Here is a 22,599-nt window from a genome sequence, read left to right as displayed (position 1 = left end):
CCGTGCCCCCTGCATCGGCAGGTGGACTCTCAACCACTGCGCCACCAGGGAAGCCCTAGTGGATGACTTTTTGCTGGCCCTCTGGCAGAGCTCACTAGTGGAGACCCCTACCCCTCCTGACACTTCTTCCTAGGTTTGTCAAATCCAGGCCTGTCTTAAATATTTGCAGAAATCCCCAACGGGGCACTAATAACCTGCTCTGGGGTATTAAATAGAATTAAATAGAACATGCCGTGAAGATTAAGTAGAGTTACACGTACAAAATGCCTGGCACGTTGTAGTTATTAAAAAATTAGTTATTATTTTTATTTTTAAAGATAATTATTATGTAAAGAAGGAGGACTTGGTTTTTAGAAATATTTATTGAGCCCCTACTCTGTCCCAGGTACTGCAGCGTTTGAATTTTGCCCCAGGCGTCGAGCTGACTTTCCAAGCTGGCTCAGAAGTGGTGACCCCCGCCAAGGTCATCAGCCCGGCAACAGCACAAAGTGAGGGACATGTCTGAAGAGGAGGAGCCAGCTATGTGTCCTTAGGCAAAGTGCCTGGCCTCTCTGAGCCCCTGTGTCCTGCCTGATCTGTGGAGTGAGGCTGGAAAAGCCTCCTTCCCCTTCTTGTGGGTTGGGGGTCAGGAGATAGAACATGCGTCAGTCTTGGCAAGCAGGAAGGTGTTGCCCCGCCGAGCAGGGAGGTGGCCGTCCGTGGGAGACCAGCCCCTCCTGTGCCTTTAACTGAAGCATCTGCCCTCAGCTTCTGAAGCCGCGTCTGCAAGCTCGGAGGACACCCCTCGAGGACACTGAGACTGCTCTCCCCCAGAGCTGCAGGCCATCAGAAAAGAGTGTTCCACAGAGTCCACGGAGAGACAGTCATTCCCCTCGTGCCCCCAGGTAAGAGTGTGGCAGTGCCTCCAGTCATCCCAAACCTGCCCTGACTCCAGGCGGGTCCATGTGGTCTGTTTCCATGGAGACCAGAGAGGTGACAGCGTTTCTGGGAGGAAAGATGGGCTTTTTGTTCAAGGGCGCAGCGGGGTTTCAGAGGTGGAGTGGGCTGGTGCTCAGCCGAGCGCGGAGCCGCCATTGGTCCATCAGGAGGAAGTTGAGGGTGGCCAAGCCCAGGACAGGCGGGGAGGCCGAGTAGGCGGCAGCATTGTTCCTGGAAGCCAACCGGAAGACTTACCGGCGCCACTCCTGCCTTTCACGCAGAGCTTGACGGGATGGCAGTGATATGCCGTATTATTATTATCGGTATCATTACTGCCAGCGTTCATGGAGTGCACATTATGTGCCCAGTCACCGACCTTAGTGAGTTAGAAGATTATCTCCTTTAATGCTCACGACAAAGTTACAAGGCCGCTACTATTACTATCCCCATTTTACAGGTGAGTAAACTGAGGCACAGAGAGGTTTGGTATTGTGCCCAAGTTTACACAGCAGAGGAGCAGAGCCTAGAGTCCAGCCCAGGTCATCTGAAGCCCGAGCTGGTGCAGGTGACCGTGCCATATACCATCGCGGGCCACGGGAGGACAAGCAGAGAGCTGGGTAGAGGGGAGAAGGAAGGTAAGTCCTAGCACCCAGGTCCCATGTGAACCTTTCATTAATATTGGCGTTGAAGAGTCACAGACTTCACGAGGGGGGTGTCACTGGCTCTGTTTTTTTTTTTTTTTTTTTTTTTTTTGCGGTGCGCGGGCCTCTCACTGCTGCGGCCTCTCCCGTTGCAGAGCACAGGCTCCGGACGCGCAGGCTCAGCGGCCATGGCTCACGGGCCCAGCCACTCCGCGGCATGTGGGGTCCTCCCGGACCGGGGCACGAACCCACGTCCCCTGCATCGGCAGGCGGACTCTCAACCACTGCGCCACCAGGGAAGCCCACTGGCTCTGTTTTATAGATGAGGAACTGGGAGCACGGGGAGGGTAAATGAGTTGCCCAAGCAAGGGAGCTATGCTTTGAACCAGATGTGTTGCTCATTCAGTGACCCCACCACCTTATCTTGCTTCCTCGGCCATTTGTTCCAAGTCTCATCCTTCTTGGGAACTCTGGGACCTGGAACAGACACACCAGGCCTCTACACGTGTTTTCTGAGATCGTGTAAAAGATCCCAGATGGTTCCACTTGCTGCTTCCTTGGGTGAGGGAGAGGAAGTACAGTAGGAAGGGTAGTGACCTCATATCTTTTGCTCATGGATGTTTGCTTGAGCCTGAACTCCACTGAAATGGAGAGTTTTGAGAATCATGTTGGAGTAGTTGCATCTCCTTTACTTTTGTGTGAGTCAAAGAAAAAAGAAAGCTCTAGAAGGGACCCAAATTAAAAATTCTATCCACCCACCCATTCCTCCTTCCTTCCATCCATACATCCATCCACCTGTCGATCCATCCACCCACCTACCCACCCACCCATCCTTCCATCTGTCCACCTGCCATCCATCGTCGATCCATCCATCCTGTCTTTATAAATCTTTATTAGTCATCTGTTGCTTCTTGATCCCAAAACTTAGTGGTTTAAACAACAACAATAATTGTAATAATTGTTGCATGGTTTCTGAGGGTCAGGAATTCAGGAATGGCTGACTAGTTCATGCTGGCTCTTGGTGAGAGGTCTCAGTCCCTCTCCACCTGAGCCTCTCCAGAGGGCTGCTTGAGTGTCCTCACAGCATGGTGGCTGACTTCCCCCTGAGAGAGTGGCCCTAGAGACCAAAGCAAAAGCCACAATGCCTTCATAACCTAGCCTGACACGTCATATACCGTCCCTTCTACAGGATTCTGTTAAGTCAGAATCATGCCTTGTTCAGTATTGGAGGAGACAACACAAGGACATAGATCCAGGAGACAAGGATCATTGGAGCCAAGCCATCTTGGAGGCTGGCTACCACCATCCAGGCATCCATCCAGGCATCCATCCAGGCATCCATCCATCCGTCCATCCATCCATCCATCCATCCATCCATCCATCCAGCTAGCCATCATTTTGTCATTTGTCCATCCGTTCATTCAGTAGACATTTGCTGGACTCCAATTTGAGCCAGACCCTGGAAACAAAGCACACACACGCGCGCACACACACACACACACAATCCCAAACCAACAGAAAAAAGCCACATTTTCCTTCAGTTCTTTTTTTTTATACTTTGAACAGTTTGAGACATAATTCACATACCATACCATTCCTCATTTAAAGTGTATATTCAGTGGCTTCTAGTGTATTCACACAGTTGTGAAACCATCACCACAATCAATTTTAGAACATTTATTATCACCCCGAACAGAAACCCCATACCCATTAAGCAGCCACTCCTCATTTCCCCTTTTCCCCAACCACCTTCAATCACAAATTTACCTTCTGTCTCTATAGCTTTGCTTATTCTAGACATTTCGTGTAAATGGAATCACATACTAGGTGGTCTTTCCTGACTGGCTTCTTTCACTTTGCATAATGTTTTTGAGGTTCATTCATGTTGTAGTGTGTATCAGTACTTAATTTCTTTTTATTGCTGAATATATTCCATCGTATGGATATTCCACAATTTGTTTATCCATTCATTCATTGGTGGCCATCTGGATTGTTTCCACCTTTCCTCTGTTACGAGTAATGCTGATATTAACGTCATTACAAGTGTTTTTGTGAACATTTTCAGTTCTCTTGGGTATACACCTGGGCATGGAATTGCTGAGTCATATAATAACTCTGTTTAACCTTTTGAGGAACTGCCACGTTGTTTTCCAAAACAGCTACACCATTTTACATTCCCACCAGCAGTGTATGAGGCTTCTGATTTCTCCCTCATCCTTATCAACACTTGCTATTTTCTTTTTCAGGTTTGCAATCCTAGTGGGCGTGAAGTGGTATCTCATGTGATTTCAATTTGCATTTCCAGATGGCTAATGATGTAAAGCATCTTTTCATGTGCTTATTGGCCATTTGTATATCTTCTTTGGAAAAACGTCTATTTGGATTTTTTTGCCCGTTTTTAAATTGGGTTATTGGTCTTATTATTGAGTTGTATAGTCTAGATACAGGATACAAATATATGATTTTCAAGTATCTTCTTCCATTTTGTGGGCTTCAGTCCTCTTTCATGGTGCCTTTTTTTTTTTATTATTAAAGTATACATTCCCATGCTAAGATATTTGAAAAATGGAGAAATGTATAAAAAGGTGGAAAAATAACCACCTGAGACCACCATGATTAGTGTTTAATAATGTTTCCTTTTTCTTTATCCTTTTTTCCCTTTAATATTTATTTATTTATTTATTTATTTGGTTGCATCGGGTCTTAGTTGTGGCAGGCGGGCTTCTTGGTTGTGGCACGTGAGCTCCTTAGTGGCGACTCAAGGGCTCCTTAGTTGCAGCTCACCAGCTCCTTAGTTGTGGCATGCGAACTCTTAGTTGTGGCATGCGTGTGGGATGTAGTTCCCGGACCAGGGATCGAACCCGGGCCCCCTGCATTGGGAGTGCAGAGTCTTAACCACTGTGCCACCAGGGAAGTCCCTCTTTATCCTTCTTATCAATTCAGTTAGGTATTTATTTTTTGACAGGTAATATTTGTACAACTACGGAATTCTAAAGGTTTAAAATAAGTCTCCTGCCCTGAGCCCCAGCCACCCAAACTCCTCCTAGGGACACCCACTGTTACCACTTTCTTGGTGATTTTTTGGAGCTGGTTTGTACATATAGACATATACATGTCAATTTCCCCTTAAACTGTAGTATGTCACCCTTTCCACACTTGTCAACAGCTCCTTTCCAGCCTTTTAGCTGTACACAGTTTTCTTTACATAGTTAGGAGTCACCTCAACCGTACAATGTATCCATTAGTTGTAGGAGGTAGAGGACAAACCCATTCTAGTGTTAGCAAAACAAGGAATTTTTTGAAGGATATTAGGTGGCTTGCAGACTCTCTGGAAGGACAGAGATCCAGGTCTGGAATCTACATGACCAGAAGCAAGGCAGAACCAGGCACAGGTCGCCCCTGCCAGGGTCGGGCACAGGCAGCACAGCTGGTTCCCCTGGGCTTGGAGGCTTTAGCCTCTGGTCCTGCTGCTGTTGGATGCTGGGTGTCTCTGCCACTGCCTTTGCCAGGTATGTGCCCTCTGACACCTGCTTCTCCCGTCGCCAGCTTCTGAATACAAGCCTGGTGTTCAGAAGCCCTGCCTTGTTTCCACTGCCTTGGACAATTCTGCTCTGTCCCAGACTTGCAAACCCCACTCAGCAAAGCAGACCCCTTGTACCAGTTATCTGTTGCTGCATAACAACTTCGCCCTGGCTTGAAACTACAACGCTCATTGATGGTCTATCATGGTTTCTAAGGGTCAGGAATTTGGGAGAGGCAGGGAAGTTCTGGCTGGGGGTGGGGAGTCTCTCATGCTATTGCAGGCAGGTGCTGATTTGTTTTGGGACCATCTCAAAGGCTGCTTCATGCTCGTATCTGGTGCTGGGCTGGAGGGACTTGACCAGAGGAGAGCTGAAGCAACTGGGGCTCCCTGGGCATCTCGTCATCTCTGTGCAGTCTCTCTCTTCAGACTCTCCAGCATGGTGAGTTCAGGGGAGCTGGTCTTCTTAAGTCAGCTTGGGGCTCCTAAGGTATGCGTCCTGAGCCAGGCAGAAGCTTCATGCATTGTCCCTTCTGCCACCTTCTACTGAGGCAGTTATAAAAGGTTACAGAGATTGGCCAGGTTCAAGGGAAGGGGACCTGGACCCCACCTCTCAAAGGAGGAATATCAGTGTCACACTGTGTGTGGAAGAGCAGATGGTATGGACAGGTGTCTTTGGAAAATACAGTTGCCCACAGGTGGCTTTTGAGTGCCACACTCTCCTCGGAAGGCAGTTTAGCCCCATGGATTATCACCCAGGCATACCCTTTGGGGGGTTCTCACCCTCACCCCTTGTGGTTGTCTTTTCAGCCACAAGCTGAGCTCTCTGGTAATTCCAGGTCTCTGAGAAGCTGGTGGCAAGCCCTGTTTTCTCCATCTTGCTTGTTACCTTGTGGATTAGGTCGAATAGGGTCCATCCCAAATTCATGTCCACCCGGAACCTCAGAACGTCACCATAGTTGGAAATAAGGTCTTTTATGTATTTATTTATTTTTGGCTGCGTTCGGTCTTCATTGCTGCACTCTGGCTTTCTCTAGTTGTGTCGAGCGGGGGCTACTCTTTGCGGTGCGCGTGCTTCTCATTGAGGTGGCTTCTCTCATTGTGGAGCACGGGCTCTAGGCATGCGGGCTTCAGTAGTTGTGGTGCGTGGGCTCAGTAGTTGTGGCTTGCAGGCTCTAGAGCGCAGGCTCCGTAGTTGTGGCGCACGGGCTTAGTTGCGCCACGGATATGGGATCTTCCTGGACCAGGGCTCAAACCCGTGTCCCCTGCACTGGCAGGCGGATTCTTAACCACTGCGTCACCAGGGACGTCCAGAAATAGGGTCTTTGCCAATGTAATCAAGTTAAGATGAGGTCATACGGGGTTAGGGTGAGCCCTAAATCTAATGGCTGGTCTCCTTAGAAAAAGAAGAGATGATGCAGAGAGACCCAGAGGAAAGATGGTGTGAAGACAGACTCACAGGGAGAAGCCATGTGACAGTGGAGGCGCAGACTGCAGTGACAAATCTGCATGCTGAGGGACACCAAGGGCTGCTGGCCCCCGCAGAGCCTCCAGAGGAACCAACCCTGCCAACACCTTGATTTCAGGCTCCTGGTTCCTGAACTATTAGAGAATGAATTTCTGGGGTTTTGTTTTGTTTTGTTTTGTTTTTGCGGTACGCGGGCCTCTCACTGTTGTGGCCTCTCCTGTTGCGGAGCACAGGCTCCGGACGCGCAGGCCCAGTGGCCACGGCTCACGGGCCCAGCCGCTCTGCGGCATGTGGGATCCTCCTGGACCGGGGCACGAACCCGTGTCCCCTGCATCGGCAGGCGGACTCTCAACCACTGTGCCACCAGGGAAGCCCCGAATTTCTGTTGTTTTAAGCTCCCCAGTGGTACTTTGTTACAGCAGCCGCAGACCAATGCACTTGTCAGTGACATTTTGGTCCCTTACAAGTTGGGAGTCTGGCTGACCGATTAGTGGCTTAATTCAGACTTGATGCAAAGGTTCAATCTGTGCAGGAATGACCCCTGTGGACCCCGTGCTGTGTGGCCAAGGGAGGTGACAGGCCAGGAGAGACTCGGGCACGGCCTGCTCTGTTGACGGGGAGGATTCGGGAAACACATGAGTCACCAGTCACTGATGTGTGTTTGCTTGCTAGGGGCTTTAAAAATTTTTTTTAAATGTGAAAATCCAGCTTGGCCTTCCCAGGTATGTCCTGAGTCTCCCTGACTCTGGAGCTGCTGTGGTTGTGTCCACATGGGCGCTGTTTATAACGGCAACGGCTGTGACCCATAGACCCGAGAGGAAAGCTGCCCTTATGGATTCAGGCTGTTCTCTCCACGCTCACACTCGGGCCCTTAAACTGTTATTCACCAGAATATGATGGGAAACATAGCTGCTGCCGGCGAAGGCCCTGTCCCTCTCCTGCGGGAACAGAGATCCCAGGGAGGCATAGCTGCCCCCCACCCCAGGGCTTTAGGGACTCCACATCCTGCACCCATTGTGTGACCCTCAAAAGCAATCAGGTGTGTCGCTGGGGGCTTTGCTTTTGCCAGAGAAGTTCCTTCTCCAGAGCCTCACGGACTGGCTCCTTGCCCCTCCTCCTCAGGCCCGCTCCGCTGGCACCTCCTCTGAGAGGCCTTTGTGCTGCGGGGTCTAAACACCTCCCTCACCTTCCCCATAACATTCGCCTGCTCCACCCCATCTGCAATGACCTTGACACTGTGCTTCCTTGTTTGTGGTCTGTCTTCCCCAGTAGAATGCAAGAGACACAGGGAGTTTGGGTCCATTCTTATATCTCCGGCTTCTGTTAACAGTGCCTGGCAAGTGGCAAGTGCTTGGTTAGTGTCTGCTGAGTGACAGAATGCCTCAGCCAAGGATGCACAACCGTAGGCACAGAACTTCTTGACCAGCCCTCCAGCCTTCAGCCCGGCTCCCTCATCCCACCCCCATCCTGGTCAACTGGGAGTTTTCCAAACCAGAAATCATCCAAGTCACTCTTCTGCTCTGAGACCTGCGGTAGCTCCCATTGTTCCTGGGTAGAGTCCAAATGCCTCAGCAGGACTCAGCCGGCCCTGCCTGAGTGGAGCCCTGCCCGCCTTCCTTCCCCTCCGGGCACGTCCAGCCCTCACTGCAGCAGAACTGAGTCACTCCCAGAGCAGGCGTCCCGCAGGCGGGTCCCCTGTCTGAAATCCCGCCCACTCTCCTCCCCTCCCAGTTCAGCTTCACGGAACTTGAACTCCTGACCTTTCTCTAGTCTCAGTGTCAGGATCACCACCTTCAGGAAGGCTTCCTGATCCTCTCTTCTCATTTTTTCCCCCCAAACCTGCGTTAATTATCCCTTCTCTCTCAACCTTGGCCTTACCACCTGTATTGTAATCATCTTTTTTTTTTTCTTAAGAAAATATGATTTACACTCAGGAAAGTTCACCCTTTTGGGTACAGAGTTCTACGAGTTTTGGCAAGTTCATAAAGTCATGTAACTCTGCCACGACCAAATGTAAAACAGTTCCATCTGCCCCCACCCCACAAAGTCTGTTATGTTCTTTTGTAGTCAGCCCCCCTCCACACCCCCAGTCTCTGGCACCCAGTGATCTCTTTTCTGCCCCTGTGGTTTTGCCTCCTCCAGAATGTCCAATCAATGGAATCCTAGCTCTGTGGTCGTTTGGTGCTGGCATCTTTCACTTAGCATAGTGCATGGGAGATGCATCCTTGGCGTTTCTTCCCTTTTATCCATGGGTGCTATTTCAGTGTATTTTTTCAGTGTATTCAGTGTTTGTTTATCTCTTCACCAGTTGAAAGGCATTTGTGCTGTTTCCGGTTTTCAGTGATTATAAAGCTGCTGTAAACATTAGTGTATAGATCTTTGCATGGACGTATGTTTTTATTTCTCTCAGGTAAACACCCAGATGTGGGATTGTTGCCTTGTACGGTAAGCGTATTTAACTTGTTAAGAAACTGCCCAGCTGTTTTCCAAAGAGGCTGCACCCTTTTGCATTCCCATCAGTGGCTCCACGTGCACTCCGGCACTGGCTATTGTCAGGTGTTTTTATTTTTTGAATTATATTTCTTTTTATTTATTTTTTTGGCCGTGCTGCGAGGCTTGCGGGATCTTAGTCCCCCAACCAGGGATCGAACCCGGGCCCTAGCAGTTAGTGCACCGAGTCCTAACCACTGGACTGCCAGGGAATTCCCCGTCAGGTGTTTTTAGTTTAGCCATTTTAACAGGTGAGTAACCTTTTTTTTTTTTTTAACCTGCTCATCTTTCCCACCAGCTGCGACCTCTTGATAGAGAATGAATCTCTCCTTTTCTTATCCTCAGAACCTAGAGGAGTGACTGACACGTAGCATTCAACAGGTGTTTAGGTAAGCTGAATGACTGAATGGGTGATCTGTCAAATTGGTGTTTAAGGAGAATTCGTCATGGATGCCATGAGGGGAGTATTAGTCGATGCCCTCTCTCCCAAAGGAACTCGTTATGAGGTCATCTTTCTGGAATCTGCCAGGCATAACCTCCTTATCTTTATACCTAATACCTTCCTATATCTGCCCAAAGTGCCCAGACTGCTTTCCACCTCTGAAGAGGCCCATGATGTGTTTCTTCCTTGTTACAGCAGAAGGCACTGTTGCCCATACTAGAGGGTACAAAAGAATCATGGGGTGGGGGTGGGGGGCGTTAAAATGCAGATCCCCAGGTCCCATCCTCGAGGTTCTGATTCTGTAGGCCCAGCATCTCTGAGTGTGTCTTAGACCTCCCTGAGAACCCCCAGGAGAAGCAAGAGTCCTTTGTGGGAGTCGAAATAACCCCAGATCTTGAAGAAGTCACTCGGCTTCAGAGTCCAGCTCTGGCACCAACTGCTGGGTCGCCTCTGTGAATCATTTAACACCTCTGAGTTTCCTCATCAGTAAAAGAGACGTGAGAATAATTGAGCTTCCTAACTTTGTTGTGAGGGGTTAATGCATTTACTGCAGGAAGGGTCCTGGTGCCACGTAGGTATTCAATACGTGTTACTGATTTTGGTAAACGGCAAAGATTTTAAATGCTTCCTCTTCCTTTTAGCTAATGCCCTTGTATTTTAATGTTTTTATTGTTGCATGACATATGCAGAAAAGTGACCTGTGACAGCCTTGATTTTGAAACACATTTGGTTTTCTCTTATAGCTAAGACATGCTTAGTAAAGCATATGTAGAAAACACTGAAGGCAGAAACATACATCAGAGACAACCCGTTAACACATTGAACAGCCTTTTAAAAATATTAATTTTTAGGGCTTCCCTGGTGGCGCAGTGGTTGAGAGTCCGCTTGCTGATGCAGGGCACGCGGGTTCGTGCCCGGTCCGGGAGGATCCCACATGCCACGGAGCGGCGAGGCCCGTGAGCCATGGCCGCTGAGCCTGCGCGTCCGGAGCCTGTGCTCCGCAGCGGGAGAGGCCACAACAGTGAGAGGCCCGCGTACTGCAAAAAAAAAAAAAAATTAATTAATTTTTTTATTGAGGTATAACATAAAGTCGCACAAGTTGTAAGCATAAGGCTCAATACATTTTCACTGGGTGACCAGCTCATATTAATCACCAGATCAAAACCGAGAACATCACAGCTCACCAAGAGCCTGTCTTCTGCCCCTCCCCAGTCCAAGAGAACCATTAGTCCAAGGGCGCTGATCAGCTTTGCCCAATCAGCCTTGTTTATTTCATTTTTAAAAAACAATTTATTTATTTTTGGCTGCATTGAGTCTCTGTTGCTGGGCACGAGCTTTCTCTAGTTGCAGCGAGCGGGGGCTACTCTTCGTTGCGGTGCACGGGCTTCTCATTGCGGTGGCTTCTCTTGTTGCGGAGCACGGGCCCTAGAGCACGAGGGCTTCAGCAGTTGCAGCGCGTGGGCTCAGTAGTTGTGGCCCACAGGCTTTAGGGCGCGCAGGCTCTAGAGTACAGCCTCAGCAGCTGTGGCGCACAGGCTTAGTTGCTGCGCAGCATGTGGGATCTTCCCGGGCCAGGGATTGAACCTGTGTCCCCTGCATTGGCAGGCAGATTCTTAACCACTGTGCCACCAGGGAAGTCCCTCATTTATGTTTCTTAAAAATTTATTTTATTCAAGTATAGTTGATTTACAGTGTTGTGGTAATTTCTGCTGTACAACAAAGTGAATCAGTTATACATATACATATATATATACATTCTTTTTCATCTTCTTTTCCATTATGGTCTATCACGGGATATTGAATATAGTTCCCTGTGCTCTACAGTAGGACCTTTTTGTTTATCCATTCTATATTTAATAGTTTGCGTCTGCTAATCCCAAACTCCCGATCCAACCGTCCCCCACCCCTCATCCTCCTTGGCAACCACAAGTCTGCTCTCTACTTCTGTGAGTCTGTTTCGTAGATAAGTTTGTGTCATATTTTTTTTGGGCCGCACCCCACAGCATATGGGATCTTAGCCCCCAACCAGGGATCGAACCCGAGCCCCCTGCGTTGGAAGCGCAGAGTCTTAACCACTGGACCAATAGGGAAGTCCCATATTTGTGTCATATTTTAGATTCTACATATAAGTGATATAGTATTTGTCTTTCTCTTTCTGACTTAACTTATCCTAGTATGATAATCTCTAAGTCCATCCATGTTGCTGCAAATGGCATTATTTCCTTCTTTTTTTGTGGCTGGATAGTATGCCATTGTATACATGTACCACATCTTCTTTATCCATTCATCTGTCGATGAACATTTAGGTTGTTTCCATGTCTTGGCTATTGTGAATAGTGCTGCTGTGAACACAGGGGTGCATGTATCTTTTTGAATTATAGTTTTGTCCAGATATATGCCCAGGAGTGGGATTGCTGGATCATGTGGCAACTCTATTTTAGTTTTTTGAGGAACCTCCATACTGTTTTACATAGTGGCTGCACCAACTTACATTCCCACCAACAATGTAGGAGGGTTCCCTTTTCTCCACACTCTCTCCAGCATTTGTCATTTGTAGACTTTTTGATGGATGGCCATTGTGACAGCTGTGAGGTGGTACGTAATTGTAGTTTTTTTGTTTGGTTGGTTGGTTGGTTTTTTTTGGCCACATGCGGGCCTCTCACTGGTGTGGCCTCTCCCGCTGTGGCCTCTCCCGCTGCGGAGCCGGACGCGCAGGCTCAGCGGCCATGGCTCACGGGCCTAGCCGCTCCGCGGCATGTGGGATCCTCCTAGACCGGGGCACGAACCCGTGTTCCCTGCATCAGCAGGCGGACTCTCAACCACTGCGCCACCAGGGAAGCCCCGTAATTGTAGTTTTGATTTGCATTTCTCTAATAATTAGTGATGTTGAGCGTCTTTCCATGTGCCTGTTGGCCATCTGTATGTCTTCTTTGGAGAAATGTCTATTTAGGTCATCTACCCATTTTTTGAGAAGCCCAAATTAAAACCACGGGACCAGAGGCTTTTCCAAGCAGCAGCCCTCAATTTGAATAGCAGACTCCTACAACTGAAGAGCAGCAAACAAACAAACAAACACCGCAAATAACTTGCCTTAAAAATGGGCCAAGGACCTGAAGATGTTTCTTTAAAGAAGACATACAAATGGCCTAGAGGTATAGGAAAAGGTGCTTAGCATCAGTAATCATCGGGCAAATGCAAATGCAAACCACAGTGAGGTATCCCCTTATACCTGTTATAATGGCCATCACCAAAAAACCAAAAGGAAACAAGAGTTGGAGAGGAAGTGGAGAAATTGGAACTCCTGTGCACTGTTGGTGGGAATGTAAAATGGTGCAGCTGCTGTGAAAAACATTGGAGCTTCCCCCAAATTTTAAAACAGAACCACCGTATGATCCAGCCATCCCACTTCTGGGTGTACATCCCGAAGAAATGAAAGCAGTATCATGACGAGGTATCTGGACTCCCATGTTCGTTGCAGCATTATAGTCACAATAGCCAAGACACGGAAGCAATCTAAACCCCTGTGGATGCATGAATGAATGAAGAAAACGCCGTGTATAAATACAATGGAATGTTACTCACCCTCTAAAAAGAAGGAAATTCTGTTGTTTGCAACAACATGGAGGACTTTATGCTAAATGACATAAGCCAGACACAGAAGGAAAACCACTGCATGATTCTTCTCATATGAGCCACCTAAAATAGTCCAACTTATAGAAACAGAGCATAGAATGACGGTTGCCAGGGGCTGGAAGGAGGGGGAAATGGAGAGTTGTTCAATGGATCTAAAGTTTCTGTTTCACAAGATGAGTAAGTTCTAGAAATCTGCATTACAGCACGTGCCTAGGGTTAACAGTACTGTATTTTACACTTGAAAACTTGTTGAGGGACTTCCCTGGTGGTCCAGTGGTAAAGAATCTGCCTTACAATACAGGGAACGCAGGTTGGATCCCTGGTCAGGGGACTAAGATCCCACATGCCTTGGGGCAACTAATCCTGTGTGCCACAACTGCTGAGCTCGCGAGCCTCAGCTAGAGCCCGCGTGCTGCAAACTGCAGAGCCCACACGCTCTGGAACCCGTGCATCACAACTACAGAGCCCATGTGCCCTGGGGCCTGTGCACCACAACTAGAGAAGAGAAAACCCACATGCCACAACTAGAGAGAAACCCGCGCACCACAACGAAGAGCCTGCGTGCTGCAACTAAGACCCGATGCATCCTAAAATAAATAAATAAATAAATAAATAAATAATCTTAAAAAAAAAAACTTGTTGAGAGGGCAGGTATCATGTTGTGTTCTTACCGCAGATACACATGCAAATACAACAACACAAAAAATGACAACAATAACAAAAGGATACAAGAAACTTTTGAAGGTGATGGATGTTTATTGCCCTGATTGCAGTGATGGTTTCTCAGGTGTATGCATATGTCCAAATTCATCAGCTTGTATGCTTTAATTGTGTGCAGTTGAGTACCAGTTATACCTCAGGAAAGCTGAAAAAAAATAGGGGGGTCTGACTGCCCCCCCAATGCAGAAACTTCTAGATTGAGCCTAACCCTGACCAGGTCTGGAAGCCAGTACTGGGTGGTACTTCCTCTCACAGACGCCTGCCAGCCAGCAGCTGGGACTCAGCTTGTCCCCAGGGGACATGCACTTCTCTGAACAATATCGGGAAAGGAAACCAAACTCAAAACCTCTCGGGGTTTTCTGGTTGTTTTTGGCTGTGGGGTGGAGGGAGGAGGTTGGCAAGGCCCTGGGGCAGCGCGGTGGACCTCAGCCTGGCCACTGCTGTGCGTAACTGGGAGAGAATGGCCACGTTCAGAAGACCCACTATCTAATAATGATTATTATAATGAGCAGCTGCTACTTTATTGAAGACTGCATTGTGCTAAGCTGTGTTAGCCATTAATTCTTTTTTCTTTTAATTTAGTTATTTTTGGTTGTGTTGGGTCTTCCTTGCTGTGCGCGGGCTTTCTCTAGTTGCGGCGAGTGGGGGCTACTCTTTGCTGCGGTGCACAGGCTTCTCACTGCTGTGGCTTCTCTTGTCATGGAGCACGGGCTCTAGGCGTGTGGGCTTCGGTAGTTGTGGCACGCAGGCTCTGTAGTTGTGGGTCGTGGGCTCTGGAGCGCAGGCTCCGTAGTTGTGGCGCATGGGCTTAGTTGCTCTGACGCATATGGGCTCTTCCCGGACCAGGGATCAAACCCGTGTCCCCTGCATTGGCAGGCAGATTCTTAACCACTGTACCACCAGGGAAGTCCCAGCCATTAATTCTTTAAACAGCCTTCTAAGGTAGGTGGTTTTTTTTGAACAGCTTTGACATAGAGTTCACATCCCATACAATTCACCTATCTAAAGGGTACAGTTCAGGGATTTCCCTGGTGGTCCAGTGGTTAAGATTCCTCGCTCCCAAGGCAGGGGCTATGGGTTCAATCCCTGGTCGGGGAAGATCCCGCATGCCGCGTAGCGTGGCCAAAAAAACACAAAAATTTAAAGTGTACAGTTCAGTGGCATTTCGTGTATTCACAGAGCTGTGCAACCATCATCATAATCAATTTTAGAACATTTTCATCACTCCGCAGAGAAACCCTGTACCTCTTAGTCATCACGTTCCAAGACCCCCATGTCTCCCAGTCCCAGACAACCACTACTCTACTTTCCGTCTCTGTAGATTGCCTGTTCTTTATATCCCAAAGGTAGGTCGAATGATGGGGAAATTGGAGGTTCAGAGAGGGTAACTGACCAGCTTAAGGTCACACAGCTAAGGAAGTGGCCATTTGGGACTTGAAACCAGATCTCCCTGTCTTCCAAATCCATACCTTCCCATTGCACCACGGGGCTTTTTCTTCTTCCTCCCAATAACAATACTGAAGATAGTCAGCCCTGATGGTTGAACTATGTTGCCTGTTTTATCCCTCATCTCATTTAATCCTCATAATCACCCTGGGAGGTAGGACAGTTAATATACCCATTTTGCAGAGAGGGAAACTGAGGCACGGAGGGGGTTGGCTAATGGTCCAATGCACCATGGCTGCTAGCAAATGGAAGAGGGTTATGGGGAAAAACATGTGCATCCCTGAGGACTGGTGAGGGACTCAGAATAGAAAGTCAAGACAAGGCTGATTAAAACACAATTTTCTTTCAGGTTATTCCCCTCCTCCCCCTTTTCTTTCTTTTTATATGAAAAGGAAAAGAAAGTTCCCTCCACCCTTTGAGGTCACTTCCTGACCCATTTGTGAATCTATGCGGAGTGGTTACACACTCACTTTTTCCTGCCTGAATGCCTCCTATTAATGCTGGGGACGGGCAGTGGGCCTGTGTGCCCATGGGCTCTGGCCCCAGACAGACTTGGGTTCAAATCCAGCCTCCACCACCCACTGACTTAATGCCCTTGAGCCCTAAAATAGCTAACTCATGACAGGGGGCTTTCTGCCATATGTATCTGAATATATTGGGTGGCTTCTCCCCCTACCCATTATGCCTTGGAGAAGAAGTGTCATGTCGTGTTTCAGCCCTCCCAGAACCAGGGCTTCCATCTCAGTGACTTTATTTTGAACAATCAAGTTGAAGTTGGAGATAAAGAGGCCACGATGAGGAACCCCAGACACTCCCATTCATTGCACTGTGTTCCTTTAGCTGTTCACCTGAGAGCGAAAACCAAGGCAAAGAGGAAAAGTAGTTAGAAATACGAAAAAAGCGAACTGCCATCTCCTACGACCACCATCTCAAACCCAGCAGACATTTTAACTCCCCAAATGCTGTAGGCTCCCAGTCACACATTAAATGAGAGTTCTTTGAGCTGAAGTGTGTGCTACATGTTCGTCTTTGCTTGCTTGATCCCCAGGGACCAGGGAAAACTCCAGCCAGAATTAGTTATCTGTCTGGACAGAGGTTAGGAGCCAAAGCTTCCCACCGTGGTTTCCAAAGCTGATTGCACTTAGTTTCATTTCATCAGCAAGAGGTTTAACACGGTTCCCTATACACATGGATTTTGTAATAATAAATTCTAGGGCTTCCCTGATGGTGCAGTGGTTAAGAATCTGCCTGCCAATGGAGGGGACACGGGTTTGAGCCCTGGTCCGGGAAGATCCCACGTGCTGCGGAGCAACTAAGCCCGTGTGCCACAACTACTGAGCCTGCGCTCTAGAGCCCGTGAGCCATAATTAGTGAGCCCACGTGCCACAACTGTTGAAGCCCATGCGCCTAGAGCCCATGCTCCTCAACAAGAGAAGGCACTGCAATGAGAAGCCCGCGCGCCGCAGGGAAGAGTAGACCCCGCTCACCGCGACTAGAGGAAGCCCACGTGCAGCAACGAAGACCCAATGCAGCCAAAAATAAATAAAAGAAAAAAAAGAAATTCTACACATATATCTTTGTAACAATATATTATGTACATTAGATAACATGTACCAAAATAGAAATGATAAAAGGATTGATGGAAATAAATATAAATTGAAGTTGTTAAAAAAAAAAGGCAAAGAAATTTAACCCAGATTCAGCCGTCATTCCTGGGGAGTTGGCCCCATGATTACACGTGGTTTCGAAGATTTCTTTAAAAAATGGTGCAGTAAGTGATCTGTGGGGAATAGCAACTGGTACAGCCTGGAGCTAGGAGCAGTGAAAGAAATGAGTCCAGATTGCCTAAAGTCAGTGAATGAGCCCTGTGGCTTTAGGTATTATATTTTCAGACAGAACAATACTCATAGATTTAAAAAATGCTGTAACTCAAGCGGCTTACGAGTAGAACTGACGTGTCCTGACAGCTCTGTAGGTGACTGGGAAGCTGGCTACAGTCACAACGGACTGTAGTCAAAGATGCATATGAAAGGTTTGAATAAAATTGCTTCATGAAACAGGAAAGTGGAAAAAAGCAATATTTCTCTTAAAGAATATGTTACATCATACAATATGTGACTTGAGGTAGGCTTGGTGTAGCTAAATGAATCAACTAAATACCGTCATTAGGCATTCGACCATGTCGTCTATATGCTTAGAAGTTTATAAAGTGAGCCATAAAAAATAATCTTCTCACTGGGAAAATGGGAGATCAATTCCCTAGTATTCTACGTTCCGTACAACAGACTTTTGGGGCCGGCACTATTTTGATCATGTCTGACAGATGAGAAAGCTGAGCTGAGGGTATTTATGTGGCTTGCCCCAGGTGGTAAGAGGTGATCACCAGCGCAGCCTCAGTAACGATTTCAAATTAGGGCCATGAACTGCCAATTCCCGGTGATTACGGGGAGTATATTAAATGCATGTAAAACACGTGTGTGCAGTAGGAGCTCCATAAAAGCTAGTCTATCTGGAAGTTTTCTCTCCACCTTGCAAGTGAGGAGGGGCAGGTCGATCCTCTCCCGCTGCCTCAGTTTCTTTCTCGGCCCGGGGAGGCGGGGTCCCAGGCCTGGTCCGCCCCCATGGAGGACGCGGCGCCGGGGGTGCCCACAGCTGCGGGCCGGGGGTGGGGCGGGCCGGGGCGCGGGGGGCGGCCCCGGAGGAGTCACGTGGCGCGCGGCCGCGGCCGAAGCAGAAGTAACGGCGCCCGCGTCGGAGGGCGTGCGCGGCAGGGAGTGCCCACAGCCAGGACGGCGGGCGGCTGCGCGCGGGACCCCAGAGCCGGGACCCGCAGCGGGGGCGCGGCCAGGTGAGTGGCCCGGCCGGGTGCGAGCGCACGCGGGCGCCCGCGGGACCCGCGCTCGGGGAGCGGCGTCCAGGGGGGACCTGCGCCCAGGCGCTGCCGGCGGTGACAGGGGTGGGGCACGCCGTCGGGGCCCCAGCCTGCTGTGCCCGGGGCGGTGACGGCGGGGGTCCAGGCTCCGTCGCCGACCACTTCCTCACTCTGGGCCGGCGCCACTTCGTCGGTTGGTGTCCTGGGTCCGTCCGGCTTTGAATGGGAGCCTGGAGGAAGCGGCGCGGCTTGCGGTCTGGGGTTCGCGCGAGCGCTGGTGGGTGTAGGCTCCGGTGGCCGGGGGTGGGGGGGGCGGTCGTGTCTCCTGACCACCTCTGTGCCCAGGGCTTGTTAACGCCAGGCGCAGCCCTTCACCCTGAGAAATAGAGCTTTCGGGGGATTCAAGATTCCGTCTCCCCCCGCAATAGTTGTATGCATCATTATGTGCGTCTCTTGAGTTTTCCTGGTTATGTTGTGGAATCCCAGAGAGGTCGTTACCCCCATAGCGGAAGAATTCGCGGGAAAGATGTGTCCCGTTTCGACGGGGGGCGGGGGGCGCTTGGCGCCTGGATTCCAGAGGGGGCTCGGGAGGGGCTCTTGTAGCACCCTGATCTTGAACTAGAGTGAGAAAGTATGAGGGGGGCACGCGCATGGGAAACAGGTGGCCTTGTCAGTCAGTGTAATTCGAATTTCGGTTCCAGCTGTGTAACCTTGGGCAAATTGAAGAATCTCTGAGCCTCAGTTTCTTCCCCTGGGTACTTGGGCCACCCAGGCCTCCATTCCAGGGCTGCCACTTCTTCACCCTGTGCCTAAGGGCCCTGCTTTGGGGCTCGGGCCTTCATCCTTAGCTACAGTCTTGCAGGGAGTCTTAATTTAGGGGTCCCTGGCCGCCTCAGGCAGTTACTCCTATTACAAAGGTATGGATGCCCCGTGTGTACCAGCTCAGGACGATACTCACTGCAGGTTTCCTTGATGCTGAAATGGCCTAATCATGCTGCAGCTCTCCCCCCTCCCCCTCCCTCTACCTGGAGCCTGTGAAACTCCTCTGGAAGAGGCCAAGCCAGGACCCCCATAAAGAGCCCTTTGGCTGAGTGGAGTTGATGGAAAATGGCGGGTGAGGAAATTTTTGAAAGCACGTCTTCATTTGGAAAACACTTAAAAACACAAAGCAGAAAACTCATCCATTGTGTTAGCACTTAAATCAGTCAAAAGTCAGGTCAGACCCTTTACCTTCTCCCACTCTCCGAAAGTAACCACTCCTCCTGGATTTATAAGCAGACAGTCTTTTAAAAAATGTAATTATATTTATGCTTATTAGTTTGCAACTTTTTCTTCATCCACCTCACGAATCTTTCCAGATCAAATTGCGTGTAAATCTTCCTCATTCTTTCCAATAGCTACTGAGCATTCTTTAATGTGTGTGTGTCCTATCATTTAAGGGACCCCCCCCCATTCGTGAGCAGTTGAATTGTTTCTTGTTTTCTTTTTTTCCTCTTTGTATTACAAATGATGCTTCTGTGAATATTTTTGTGTGTGTTTCTGCACAGCACTGGATCAAAGCATATGCATGTTTTACATTTTAGTAGGTGCTCACAGATTGCCCTAAAAAAAAAAAAAAAAAAAAAGTTGAAGTAACGCACATTCCTACCTGCCCCAGCTGACACTGCTTGGTTCCTGCAATGAAACTATGTATCGCTTTGTTGCTGCAGGGTGGGTGTGAGATGCAGCAGTAACGTCCCTCGAGCTGTAGGATGGGCTGTTACCTCTCAGGGATGCGACTGTACCAAAGTCTAACAGAATTGTTTCGGGGGATTTTGGATGAAATTCTGTACTTCTCTAACGTGTGCAGAGAGCACTGAAGATAACTCCCCTGTTTCCTGGTTCTGGGTCCTTGTATCCCAGAAGTTTATTTTCTATTTTCTATTTTATTTTTTATTGGAGCATAGTTGATTTAAAATGTTGTGTTTCTTCTGTACAGCAGAGTGAATCAGTTACACATATACATGTATCCACTCTCTTTTAGGTTATTTTCCCACATAGGTCATTACAGAGTAATGAGTAGAGTTCCCTGTGCTACACAGCAGGTCCTTATTAGTTATTTATTTTATATATAGTGTAGTGTGTATGTGTCAATCCCAATCTCCCAATTTATCCCCCCTCCCTTTCCCCCCGTAACCATAAGTTTGTTTTCTACATCTGTGACTCTACTTCTGTTTTGTAAATAAGTTCATTTGTACCATTTTTTTAGATTCCACATATAAGCAGTATCATAGGATATTTATCTTTCCCAGAAGTTTATTTCGAATAGAAGGACATGAAAAGTAGAATCTTGTTAAATCTCAGCCACATTTGTATTTACACCCTAAGTCCCTTTTATAAAGTTACCCAGGGAGGTTGAGAAACAGGAACAAAAAAGGGATTTCAAGGCTATTTCTTTCTTTTTCTTTTTTTTTGAAAGCAGAAGCAAAATAGAAATTGCCTGTGATGGCTAGTGTCCTCCCCTGGGGTCAAGGCCTCAGAGACCTCCTTACCTTAGTTGCTGAAGCACTGAACTCTGGAAGCCTGAGTTGGGAGCTGGTGGATTTTGGTGGTTGACTCCAAGGATCTTGTGGCCGTGAGGATGTCTTCCCAGTTCTTGGGGAAGGACGTGAGAGACTTGGTGTTTATGGTTGAACCAATCCACTGGGCTTCTAAGTGGGAAGTAACCAGAATCCTGGGAAGGTTAAGTCCAAGTCCCTCCCAGAGTCAGAAAGAACTGAGGGCCCTGGTGCTTCCCGGTTGGCTGGTTTACGTGGCAGTGTTGTGAGGGGTTGTGTGTTTCCTATTTGTGCCCTGCTACACGTGGGCCTTGAGCCCTGGGAGTGGGGAACTCAGGAGGTGTATGGCTGGGACCTGGTCCAAGTCCTGGTTCTGACACTTTCCAGCTGTGTGACCTTGGACAAGTCCTTTGACCTCTTTGCCAAGTTAGTTACTGTCTGACCATATTCTGCCACCAGATTCTGGATTCCAGAAGGCAGGTGCTGAAGGAGCAGGGGCATGGGATTCAGACTGGGGTTCCGATCCTCGTGTCACCATGTGTCTCTGTGACCTTGATCACATGATTTCACCTCCCAGGACTTGAGATTTCACCTCCGGTATTTCTCATTGAAGTAAATGAGATGAACGAGATATGGCAGGTGCAGGCGCCTGGGGAGGGCCAATAAACAGCTAGTGTACCAGGGTGAGACTGGCCTCAGGCACCTTGTTCATCCCCTGACCTGGATTCGAGGGCGGTGAGGCAGGAGGCTCAGGTCAGGCAGAGTTCTTGGCATACCCTGTAGTCCTGCTGCTGGGCCTTTGCTTAAGCCGGTTCCTCTGACTAGAACACTGTTCCCTCCCACTTCATCATTTTTAAAGCTTGGATTCAGACGCCCCCTTTCCCCCCAGAAGCTTCCTATGAGCACTGTCAGTTCCCAGCCTTACCCCAGACTAAGGACCCCTTCTTGCTACTCCCTTTATTACCCCCACCCCCATGTCTCTGCTACTGCAGAGTCATTGAGCTGACTGGTCCCTTTCCAAATGGGTGGAGAGCAGGTGTAATTCATGAGCTTATCGCTGGGCTGTCAGCATACCTGGGAGGCGCCTTTGGCTGTGGGTGTGAGGTAGAGGGATGAGGGAGCAAAGGACAGGGCCTGGGCCGCTCGCTGCACCCCTCACTTGCATACAAGTCCACCCTCCATGTCTGTCATAGAGTTGACCCTTGATTAATGTCTTGACCAGCTGTCTGATTAATATGATCAGAGGCCCTGCTAGATGCTGGTGGCTGTACATACATTGTGGCGTCTAGTCCTTCCAGAGCCCCTCGAGGGTGGTATTGTTATCCTCATTATACAGCCGGGGAAACTGAGGGCCTGATTTTGAGCAACTTGGCAAAGAGGCTGTGGGGAGGCTGAGCCAGTATGGAGGCCCAGACAGCCCTGGCTGAACACCAGTTTCTCTACAGAGTAGCAACTGTGAGCCTAAAGGGATTTGGAGGAGGGGAGGAGGTAAGAAAGATACAGGGAACAGTGGATAGTGACAGTAACAGGAGCTAAATCTGAGGAGCATTGACTTTGCATCTTTGTTTTACGGGCTGAGATATATTATCTGGTTCAATCCTTACGAGAACCTTTGGAGGTTCTTTCATCTGCCATCTTCCCCTTTACAAGGGCGGCAATTCAGCCTGCGGGTGTAAGTGACTTGGGGTAGGGGCTGCAGTCTGCAAGCCTGAAGTTAAGTCCCTTCTGAGTGAGGGGCAGTGAGTCTTTGGACATTTGGGAGGCAGACTGGGGGGGAGGGTTTTTGCAGAGCAGGGGCTTAGGGAGCAACATGATTTCACTCGTGTTCTTAAAGCATCCTTTTGGTTCCTGGTCCGAGAGTTGACTGTAGGGGCTGGAGCGGAAGCAGGGAGACCAGTTAGCAGGCGATCAG

General features: G+C 48.9%; 1 protein-coding gene across 1 annotated transcript in view; it reads left to right on the top strand.

Moving 5' to 3' along the window:
• Nucleotides 1-415: 415 nt before the first annotated feature.
• PLCG2 (phospholipase C gamma 2) overlaps nt 416-22,599 on the top strand; it is a 173,756-nt gene continuing 151,572 nt past the window's right edge. The window contains exons 1-3 of the mRNA XM_081216340.1: nt 416-488; nt 748-884; nt 1,376-1,553. The gene's annotated coding sequence lies outside the window, so the exon portion shown is untranslated. The remainder of the gene's footprint in view (nt 489-747; nt 885-1,375; nt 1,554-22,599) is intronic.

The sequence above is a fragment of the Mesoplodon bidens genome, assembly GCF_964165515.1.
Source record: "Mesoplodon bidens genome assembly, chromosome: 18".
NCBI classification, from domain to species: Eukaryota; Metazoa; Chordata; class Mammalia; order Artiodactyla; family Ziphiidae; genus Mesoplodon; species Mesoplodon bidens.
Note: the sequence above shows the minus strand (reverse complement) of the source record. Positions and strands in the feature narration are given on the sequence as shown.